Source organism: Adiantum capillus-veneris, chromosome 5, assembly GCF_014529385.1.
Source record: "Adiantum capillus-veneris isolate H3 chromosome 5, ASM1452938v2, whole genome shotgun sequence".
NCBI lineage: Eukaryota > Viridiplantae > Streptophyta > Polypodiopsida > Polypodiales > Pteridaceae > Adiantum > Adiantum capillus-veneris.
The window spans coordinates 139,700,967-139,712,802 of record NC_140935.1 but is presented as its reverse complement, the minus strand read 5'-3'; the positions used below and the strand labels follow the sequence as shown (position 1 = coordinate 139,712,802).

The 11,836-nt window shown below is 42.6% G+C and overlaps 1 pseudogene; it reads left to right on the top strand.

Annotated features, from left to right (window-relative positions):
* Window positions 1–590: 590 nt before the first annotated feature.
* Window positions 591–1,866, top strand: LOC147458175 (uncharacterized; annotated as a pseudogene).
* The last annotated feature ends 9,970 nt before the right edge of the window (window positions 1,867–11,836 follow it).

Sequence of the window (11,836 nt, the reverse complement as noted above, 5' to 3'; positions counted from 1 at the left end):
GGATTGACTGGTTGGTTTGGCGAGAATTGATGAGCAGCATGGAGAGCTAGAGAGGAAAATCGAAAAACTTAAGGAGGGAGAGCAAGCAAGGGAAAAAGGAGATACAGAGAGCTCAGGGCACCTACTACCTAGTGTCGATTCTGATATGGTTACTTCAGGCCAAGGAGGAGCGATTGGGCAGCTAGAGTGACGTGAGGGGCAAGAGACCTTCCCACTTCTAATCTGCACAATCCACTCCAAGAGCAGAATGAAGAAGGATGATATTGAAGAAGGATGATATTCTCTCTACGGCCTTAAGTTAAATCTATCTTTGCGCTTTTTCTTCGATACAAAATAGCTATGAGCAATTTAGTCTTCTTTTCTTTGTCAAGAGCTCCCACAGCCAGAGACCTGGTGTCTTCCCAGCTTGCGCGCACAACTTCGTGACATTTCTGGTGAACCCAAAGCGAACAAGCCGGAGTGGGAGCGATGATGACTACAGTAGGAGAAGATGTTTTGGATCAGATTGAAGCAACTATGGCGTTAGGGTGGACAATGATTCAATAGCCAAAGGGGAGATTATGCAGATGCTTCAACAGGTTTTGAGTCGTATGAACGAGCAGGTAGCACGACTCGAAGAGGAGCGGATTGAGGAAGCAATGAATAGAGCTATGTAGCTTGTGTATGATGATAAGAACTTGTTTGACAGGTACGATGGGATTGGGTATCTGTACGCGTTACGTACAGGAGATGAAAGTACAAAATGTTCCAGAAGGCAGGATGATTGAAGTTTCTGTGCATTTAGTAATACGAGATTTCAGTAGTCGTGTGAAAGAGATTCAGACACAACATGGAGAGAGTTCGAAAGACTTTGAAGCGGCTCTCAGATGTGAGTATATGGATTACTTTTTGGAGGAAGAATTTTTGTTTCACTCAAAGGATCTTGGTTGTACAAATCTATTGGTAATAAGTGAAGTTTCCATGCCAAAATCTGGAGAATATGATCATACCACTCGAACTTTGCAGGATGTATCAAGCTGTGCAAGTCATAAATGCATTTTGGTAACAATTGACACTGAAATTGGTGAGTGTCTACTGCAAAAGAATGAGCTAGTGCAATCAATAGATAAGGGCATACTTGATGTCGCATACGAGGAGCCATATAAAGTAGACATGGTCAAAGAGAAAAAGGATATATATGAGTACAGGAATGGGCAAGTTGTCGAGGATTATCAAAAGCAATTAGAAGCTGTGGGGAAAATTCGGGAGCTAAGCCATGATGGATTGCAAATCCAGGTTCAGGAGGGTATGAATCATATTTTTTACGCAGCAGAATGTGTATATGAGGTTGAGGTTGACATGCGGTCTATAAACTTTTTGGGCAATGATGAAAGCAAGTTAGGAGATGCCAGGTTGCTGCATATTCCCTTTGATGTAGGAGGAACTCAATGTGGGTTATAATGTAATGAAGACTCTTCTAATGCCGTTTGATCCAGGTGGAATCCAATGCCAAGATAAGAGCCCTAAAAGTATGACAATTGGTCAATTACTGGGCTGATTTTGGGGATGTTGAAAGTTTATGCAGGGTGTCTTGAGGTGGATGCCTTTTTTGGCAGCTCCCTTGTTGATATGTTTGTCAAGGGTGGTCATGGCGGACAAGCATTCTAGATTTTCAAGAAAATGCCTATGAGGGGCATCTCTTCAAATTCTGTAACCTTTACATGTGTTATGGGAGTTTTTGGCAGCATAGAAGCTTTAGAGCAAGCTGTAGAAATACATCTTCAAACTGAGAGACAAGACTTGCCAGAGAAGGATAATTCCCTCATAGACATGTATGCAAAGTGCAAAACCCTTGCGGAAGCTCAGAGACTGACAAAGAGTGTTTAACAATCTTCCATTTCAAAATGTGGTCTTGTCGACTACACTGATTGCAGGATATGTTGAACATAGTCATGGTGAAAAAGCCTGGAGCTGCTTTGAAAGGATGCAAGTCAATGGTTCGTGCTACATCATCTTTTGGAGCCTTTTGATCCGGGTGGAACCCAAGCTAAGGCCAAGATCCATATGTATCTTCGAGGGGCGATCTCAAGGAATGTGACCGGTTATGGGACATTTGAGATATATGTAGATCAAGTTCTCAGAAATTTTTGTGAGCAATCAAATATGGGAGGTATGAGACATACAAGGTCCTTGGTGAATAGCTTAATCAGAACGTGGTTTCATGGGGCGCATTGTTTGCTGGATGTACTCCCAACTTTCTTTCTGTGAAAATGCAGCATAAGGGTAGTCAAATAAGGGCCTAATAAGGGCAAAGAAACTGGATGGTGAAATTTTCAAAGGGGTTTGGTTCCGGCTGAGGTTACGTTCAGGAATGCATTGATTGATATGCATGCAAACTGTGGTATCCTTGTGAAGCTGCAACACATTTGGACGAGCTTGTTTGCTTCTGCGCATGCAGCACAAATGAGCCAAATTACGTTTGGTTATGTCCTAAAAGCCTCTAGGGTGCTGGGGACAATAGAGGAAAGCCAAGAGTTACATGCAGAAATTGTCAGAGGCAGTTTACTTTTGGATCTTGGAGGGAATGCTAGGTATGGTGGTGCCATGATGTGCTTGACAGGCTTTTGGCATGGAATTTAGTCAGGTTGAATGCACTTATAGGTAGGTAAATCTAGCAAGCACTCAATGATGAATACTGAACTGCTTCAGCAAATGCCAGGAGAGGGAATCTCCCCTAGTGTAGTCACCTTTACTTGCATTCTGAAAGCCTGCGACAGCATAAAGGCAGTTGACAAAGGAGAAGAGTTATGCATGGAGATAGCGAGACAGTGATGTTGTTTCTTGGACAGATTTGATTACAGGGAATGCAGGGTATGTGCAGTACAAGCATAACGAGGAAGCATTCAGATACTATGGCAAGATGAGGTTACACTTTCCAGATGCAATGAACTTTTTGAGCATACTGAAAACTTGTGATAGTACTGGGGCAGCTCACAGGAAGGATAAAAATATATGACAGCGTCCGTAGAACTGGATTTTTGGCAAAAATTGTCATGCTTGACAATGTTTGGTTGATATGCATGCAAAATGTGGTAATCCAATAGGTTTTATTGTTGACAAATGGTAGCAGTTCATGAGTATGAGTGATCAAAGGATAATTCCTGGCATTTTTATTGATCAGCTGAGCTTATGGGTTGTAAAAACGAGGCTGAATCTGATGTGATCTTGAGTTGGAAGTGGTCTTATGCATATGTCAAAATGTGTGAGAAAAACATGCGATTCAAATAACATCTCCTTGTGTCTCTAGAGGCGCATCTGTAAACGTGCAGAAAGCTACAGATGTTGAGTGCCATCTATACAATCAATTGTGCTACCTGCACGCAGAGTGGAGGGAAATTCCATTGCCAAGAATAATCGTCTGATGAATCGCAAAGGTCATGCGTAGCAAAATGCGAGAACGCGTGCTATTAATCTCAGGGGCGGACCTTATTAATGGCATGCCAGTCCTTGATGTGAAACCATACGTCCCGACTCCCTTTCTGTGATATCGTTCCACATGCCACGGCTCCACAATGGGTGAAGAGTTTTCTTCAACTTTCAAGGAGAATCTTTCAAAATTCTGGGGAAGTCATTGTGAAATTTTCCATGTATTCAGGTCCTAAAGAATATTACCAAGAATTGGTAGAGCAGTCTCTCACTAGACATTCAATCTTTTAGACAGAGAAAGAATCCACAAGTATGATACCATGGACTTGGTTAATGATCAAACTCTACATGAAGATAATTGTGTTTCAAATGACGTCACTTTGATAAAAGCCTAGAGACTGTGCATGGCATAAAGCAAGCCTTGATAGGTTTGTCAATTGATCAAATGTATATGACGCTCATTATGCACGAGCCGTAAGTCAAGATGAGTCATACAAAGGATGGTGTGTATGCTAGGTTTGTTGAGGATGGCACATGCCGGAGGATGTGCAGGTTTCAAGGGGGTGGATGTCGTGTTGTGGCACGTCCACAACGTGAATATGGGGCACAATATCATCCTCATAATTTTCCATGTGTGGGGCAGGTGCTATGCATAACCTTGTTTGGCCAATGGTTGCTAGTATGTAAATATTCGCTTTTAAGTTATAGCTGATGATGCGATATGATTCAATTTTTCTCCTTGTAATGCCATAGATAATGCTCTAAAATGTACGTGTCTATAATACTTCAAGGTTGCTGGCCATTAAGCTTGTCCTCGTGGTATGTGACGTAATTGGTATCCCATGTGTGGGCACATGATGAGAGGGATCGACTGGTTGGTCTCGCGAGAACTGGTGAGCGACATGGAGAGCTAGAGATGAAAATCCAAAAACTTAAGGAGGGAGAGAATGAATTTATCATTTTGGCAATGAGATTTAGCAAGCAAGGGAGAAAGGAGATATAGAGAGCTCAGGGCACCTACTACCTAGTGTCGATTCTGATATGGTTACTTCAGGCCAAGGAGGAGCAATTGGGCAGCTGGAGTGACGTGAGGGGCAAGAGACCTTCCCATTTCTAATCTGCACAATCCTCTTCGAGAGCAGAATGAAGAAGGGTGATATTCTCTCTACGACCTTAAGTTAAATCTAACTTTGCGCTTTTTCTTCGATACAAAATAGCTATGAGCAATTTGGTATTCTTCTCTTTGTCAAGAGCTCCCACAGCCAGAGGCCCGATGTCTTCCCAGCTTGTGCACACAACTTCGTGACAACGTTCCCATGGGATTGTACGCTTGTGTCATGTTTCTGCCCTTGCAATATCTGCAAACATTCGACGAGGTGTTACTGACTGGTTTCTTCGAGATGGATTCTACCATCTTCAACCCCTCGGCAAAAGATATGTTTGCCCCCCACATAACCTACCGAAGCACACTGATGAACTATTTTTTCAAGGATTTGGCAGTCCAAGTGGAGAGTGAGGCTCGAGCGAAAAAATTTAGACGCCTCACGAAGACTCTAGAGGAAAGGACTTTTGATTACTAAAGCCTCTAGTACATCAACCTGAAGACCACCTGCTGCCGAAGCTAAAGCCAAAGACAAAGACAACAACGAAGATAAAGCTTGCATGAGAGCATGCAAAACCTACGAAGGGGGGAATGTTGGCAGATGGACCAGACAAACACCCTCCTAGTCGACCCCTTCATCATGATTCCTAAAATTTTGACATCCCATCATTTATTTTTTGGATAATCTTTGTAATTGTATGAGAGTCTTGGATTTTAGTCAGATAATCTCGGCCAGTTTATGTAAAATCTGAGCTGTAAAGTATTATTTCAGGTCCGAGCCTTGTAAAGTCGGCCACTGGCCAAGAAAACCCTAGGTATAAAGCTCAGTTTTTGTAAGTGGAAAAGGACACATTATCATTATCAAAAGGTTTTATGAGTTTTGAAGCGTACATTGAGAGCGTCTACTCTCACACGCTTTGTAATCGATTTATCTTGAGCTCTCGTAATCCAAATTTGATTCCCATTATTGCATTGTGTTCCTTGTCTACTGCTTTTTAATTTAAGTGTAATTATTGTCAATTCTGTTGTGGTTCGTGACTACGCACTAGCAAGCTAAATCGGTTGTTTTGAGTGCGTGCATGTTTTTTTTAATGTTTCAACCATAAAAGAGTGTTCCTAGACCATAGGGCGACCTTTCTGATATGTTTTGTTGCAGTTTTCAAGACCTTGATCACGATAGATCGTGATTTCGGTACCTTGTCGTATTGCGACTAAACTTGGTAGGATAGTGACCATAGGTGTCTTAGACCTCCTCCTAAAGTTTCGTTGCATTTGTACTTTGTTCGAGTGCCGAGAGGAATGGCGTGACAATCGAGAGCGATCACATAGGACATAAGAAGTTTGCATATTTGAGAGTAATAGGTTTGTTAGTGTTAGAGATGGCTTCGTTCCATAGGTTACACATGGGTCAAAGCCAAGCAAATCAAAGCCTTGGAAAATTTCCCAGGATCCCCATTGGCTTGGTTATGACCTCCATTGCCGCAAAGACAAGGGTTAGAACCAAGCGAATTGGGGCCTTGGAAAATTTCCAAGAGTCTCTTTTGGCTTGATTTTGACCCTAGTGGCATGACCTATAATAACTTCAAAACATACCACATAGCAAGGTTGATGATTGCATTCGTTACATGGACGTTGACAAAATCACGCATGTACATGAAATCTTGTTGATCAAGATTGAAAACACAGTCTATCTCTGATCTGTCTGGCAGGTGAATCTTTGCACGAAGAGGTGCTAAAATTCTCCAACATTTTTTGTTCTTCTTCGTTAGTAGCGTTGGGTTTCTCTACGAAAAGAGGCTAGTCTTCCGGTATACACTCTTGCTCTGCGTTGGCTGGCCCTTGCTTTGCGTTGGCTAGCTCTCTCTACCTTAGTTGGCTTTCTCTCTCCCTTGGCTATCTGTGGCTCTACCTTGGCAGACTCAGGCTCCTCCTTGGCTGGCTCAGGCTCTTGGGGGGAGTTGTTGGGTCGGGGACTCCATGGGGCACAAGAATTGTATGTCCATCCATATGGGCTAAGGAGTGATTGTGCCTCCTCACTCATGATCGGGTGTCTTTTTTGTGAGCAACCTATGAAGGCTCTGTCCGTCATGCACGAGGACGGAGAGGAGAGATGATAAGAATATCCATGGTTCGACTATCTGGATAGGCACTAGCCAGCCTCCGAAGGGTATCAAAATCTCGAGACATAATTGTAATGCGATAGGCATGGGCAGTCAGAATGTAGCCATCTTTGAAGAACTCAAAGAGGTAGTCTTCTGCAATCTCCAATAGGCAAAGAAGAGCAGTGATGGCTCATTGCATGCTCGTATATCTCCCTCACTACTTTTTGTTCAATGGAAGCCCCGAGATGGCCGACTGGATGTGTCATTTGATGCTGCACAGCTCCTGTAGGACGCATTTGTGCCTCTTATATTGATGCCTTATTGCTTGAGCATGCAAAGACTCACTTGTCGCATGGCCTTTTCACGAGCCATCTCTATAAATAGCATCAAAACCACACTACACTCTGAGCGGATGTCTATATCACAAAAGGGGGCTCCAAGCGACAAACACGACAATTGCAAGCAGGATAGTTAGTACCAAGCAAAGAAGAGGTCCAAACACAGCTCTCCTGCCCCTTTTGCACTTGATACTGACCTCACAAATCAGCTAAGAAAAAAAGTATAAAAGCATACCTCTGCACTGTATGTATTTCTTCGTCAACGAAGAGGGTAGAAGAGGACACATAAGAGGCAGAAGAGGACGCGAAAAGAGGATTGGAAGCACAAGCATTGCAGGCTCGGGGCATAAAAGAGAGTAAACTTTGGAGCATGCGCCTCTTGATGAGCCACATTCTAATTTGATGGTGGCTGATCGGCCGAAATGCGAGTCTGTTTATTGCATTTTACATTAGTTGTCCTTGTGAGTACAACCCACATGCCTTTTTCGAGTGATTGTTTGGTATCGCCACTTGGACTTAGAAGGCAGCGAGATATCAAAAACCGATCGTCATTGTAGTCGCCATCTCCATCTCCAAACAACAGAAACCAATCGCCCTTGCCTTTGCATTTTTCGTGATCTTGCTCTCAGCCACCTCTCGCGATCTTGCTCTTAGCGATCTCCAAAGCTTTAAGTTTGTTACCTGCCCTGTCACTATCCACCTAGATGCCATTGATATCACCTCGATATGCTCTCTCTCTCTCTCTCTAGCTCGCTCTGTTCTGCCTCTGTGTTTCACCTCTACACGCACCGAAGCCTCTGCATCATGGGTTAGGGCACAAGGGGAATAACAATTCAAGGGAAAGTAGTCGTTAGTGTTAGAGGGCTCGGGGTTCGACTAGTAGAGTAATGTTGTGGTCACGCGACTCATAATAGAGTAATGTTGTGATCACGCAACTCATAGTAATCAATAAGATGTTACTAATGCTACTATGCCAAAATCGGCATAGGACAAAAGGGATTCTCCAAGCATAGTTGTGAGGTTCAAGCATGGTTGCATATAAGACAAAAGGGATTCTCCAAGCATAGCTGTGAGGTTCAAGCATAGTTGGGAAGCTCTAACAATAACTCCTTCTTGCGTGCCCGTGCAAGGATATGGTTATTCATTTAATGCTATGTTTGGGCATAGTGGGCTTAGTTATCTATTACTGATAACTAGGCCTTGTGTAGCCATAGCCTAAGTAAAGGCAAACTTATAACAAATGTTTGGTGGCCATGGGTCACAACAAGGCGAATAGAGACCTTGGGGGAATCTCCAGGCTCCCTATTCGTCTGGTTCTGACCCTCTGTGCCGCAAAGACATGGGTACAACGTGACTTATAATGACAGTGACACATGGGTTAGAACCAGGTGAAAAGAGGCCTTGGGGGATTCTCCAAGTCCCTTATTTGCCTGTTTTTCCCCCATCGCATGACCTGTGATGAGCTCAACACATGGATCAGAATCAAGCGAACAAGGGGCCTTTGGGGATTCTCTAGGCCCCTATTCGCTTGGTTCTTACATCCATTATCGTTCGATATATAAGACATGGGTACAACGTGACTTGTGATGACGTTAACACATGGGTCAAAACCAAGCGAAAAAGGGCCTTGGGGGATTCTCTAAGTCCCCTATTTTCTTGGTCCTAACTCCCATCACGTGACATGTAATGACCTCAACACATGGGTCAGAATCAAGCGAATAAGGGGTCTTGGGGGATTCTCTAGGCCCCTTAATTGCTTGGTTCTAACACCCATTACCGTTCAATATATAATACACATATACAACGTGACTTGTAATGGCATTAACACATGGGTCAAAACCAAGCAAAAAGGGACCTTGGGGGATTCTCTAGACCCCCTATTCGCCTGGTTTCTGACCCATCACGTGACCTATAATGACCTCAACACTGCTGTTTCTTTCAGACATGAGAACATAGTCCTTGAGTCGGACAATGAAGGGCATGAAACATGTAAAGAAAAACTATACATGTTCTTATACTGTACCCACGCTCATCACCGTACACCAGAGCTATCAGGAATGTTTAATGTAAAATTTTCTATCCAGAGGTTCATTGATTGCTCAATTGAGTACCTACAAATGCATTTGCAACAGTACGAAGCAGTCATTTGAGACAACTCCCTAACAATCGATGGCATGCGATATGTGCACCCAACTGATCTTGCCCCTGCGAGGCGTGCAACAAGGAGATTGAATCACTGTCTAGCAAGGCGTTCCTCTAATGCACTGGTTGTCCAAGATAGATGCCCAAGGCACTCCAAAAAGTGTTGCTTGGTGGAATTCAACGACGGATTTCTCTGTCACTTGCATTTGTTGATGGATGGTGAGTAAGGGCTTCCTAGTCATCACATTTTTGTAGTTTTCCATTGGCGCTAGAGGAAAAGGTAGAGGATGTGGAGGTGTAATTTGACCCAGAAGAAGGTTGACAAAGATATTAAAGGAAACATGGAAGCAAGCAAGATAGCCCAAATGAGAAAGGATCTTTGCCTTTGAATTGCGTTTTCCAACTTTGCTATGGCGGGCAACATTCACTACATTCTGCTCACGGATATTATGCATGAGCTGAATATACGGGACGATTAGTGCCTAGCTGCAATCACGAATTTTTACAAGGAAGACATGGGATTTGTGGAGGATGGAGTGGACCATCTCCTTGTTGACACAACTGTCCACGACACACAGTTCACTTTAAGGGGATAACTGCTCAAAGATACATTCAACAAAGCAAAGTCCAAAGAAACCAAATTACCAACAGTGGATTAGTTTCAATCGACCACAAGACAACTTGGCTTAGAGAACACGGTCAGGGCCTGTGGTGCCTACAACCCACATAGAGAATAGTCGATCCATTCACTTGTGGGAAAGGTTCATACTGGAAATAGGAGAGAATTATGTGGTAATTATTTTTTTAGGCATTCTAAAGTTTTTGGAGATGGTAATAATACAATATTGAGATCAATCTGCTTGCTGATAGGTGCTTGTGTATGAAGATAGTTTCTTACAAGAACAGAAGGCTGAAGGAAAGGCCTTGTCATTGGAGTACAAGGCAAGGATGCGGCGTTGTCTCATTACATTGAGCGTTTCAATCACAAAAAGGTTTATAAGAAGAATTTAAGAACTTGACTCTAATATACACACGTCACTTATGTCCCATGAATGTTTTAATATTGTTTTGCAAATCATAATTTATCACAAGGAATCCTCAGGATAATGCAAAGTTTCCACTGTTTGCAGTGAAAGTCATACAAGATTGTGTGGTGGGTATTTCCTGCTACTTAATGCAGAAAGGCTAATTCTGAGAGAAACAGTTTGCGCTACGCGTCTCTGGCATCGCATATGGGTGCCAAGCACTCATAGATGCCTATTTCCTATCCTACACGGCTCACGCTCTGGCGACAGGAGTTGAAGACCTGGCGGAGAGCTTAGATCCATACAATAAAAGAATATTTTTGAGGGAAAGAAGACGCTTGATGCCCGTGGGGATGCTACTATCAACAAAGAAAAGAGTTCGTCTAAGGGGATTGCACGTTGAAGAGGTACACAATGAGAAAGAAGGACGTGCGGCGAAGGGAATAAAAGCGACAGGCTCAAGCGCATCTTCTCCCGCTCCGGACTCGTGATTATCGCCACCTCACATGGTGCTCCCCCACATTTGAGTTTCCCCAAGCCCTTTTCTTTTTTTCTTTGTGGATGTGTTGTAAAGAACGTGTAAATTCTTAGCGCTTAAGAAGCTTCTTCTGCCTTGCTCTATGGATAAGACGTCTATAAGTCATTGTGCATATGTGGACTAAATGCGTTGAATGCTTATATGTGTATACAAGCATTTTGGATTTATTTTTTGAAGCTAGAATCACGATCTACACAAAAAGAGCTTTCATTTGATACCCATATTGACATTTCTTTTTGTGAACAATTTTACAACAAAGAAAGTTTTTAGAAGATTCTAGGTTTCAAAGGAGGGTTCACCGATTTCAAAGGAAGGCCTTATATTTCAAAGAAGACCTTAAGTATCAAAGGAGGCCTTGAATTTCAAAGGAAGCCTTGAATGGCCCTAGATTTCAAAGAAGACCTTAAGACTTCAAAGGAGACCACTTCATTTATAAATACAACCTTTTTCCTTGCTGAATTTTCATCCCAACATAACCCCAAAGAGCCTCTACACCATCCCTATCATTTCTCACTACATCTCCCCTCCTCCTTTTTTGAAGGAACCAATTTTCTCTCTCTTTACCTTGCTGTTTTTATTGCAGCAGACCAAAGATCTGAATAATCAGCCCTATTCTTGAAGTAACAAGCTCTTCCCTTTGCCATGGTTGCTACCAAGAAAATTCCTTACTGCCTTCTCTTTTGAAATTTTCTTTTGTATATATGTATATGTTGGTAGATTTTCTCTTATGTTTGGTTTATGTTTATGCATGGACACACATGATATATTGCAACTTGCATGATCTACGATTGTGAGTTACTTTAGCTCACTATCAGGTTGATTGTAAGTGAGTCCAATCCTTAGATACTTGGATTGAGCAGAAATACATTTCCTTCAGGGAAGGTCGCCCATCTTCAACCCTCAATTTGCCTCTTGTCTCTTTTTTGTGTTGTGTACATTTGTCTCTCTTGTTTATTTGTGCAAGTTGTCACTATTGTCGACTCATTCTCGATCTACTCTCTCTTTGGTGTTTGTTATACATATACTTTTCCAAGTTTCAAGAAGTGAATACATAAGATATAATCACTCTATATTAGTACGGGGTGCTTACACATCTTCGTTTAGATCCCCATTAAAAAAAGCCGTCTTCATATCCATTTGGACAAGTTTCATGTCCTTAGTGGCTACTAGTCCAGGCACAAGAC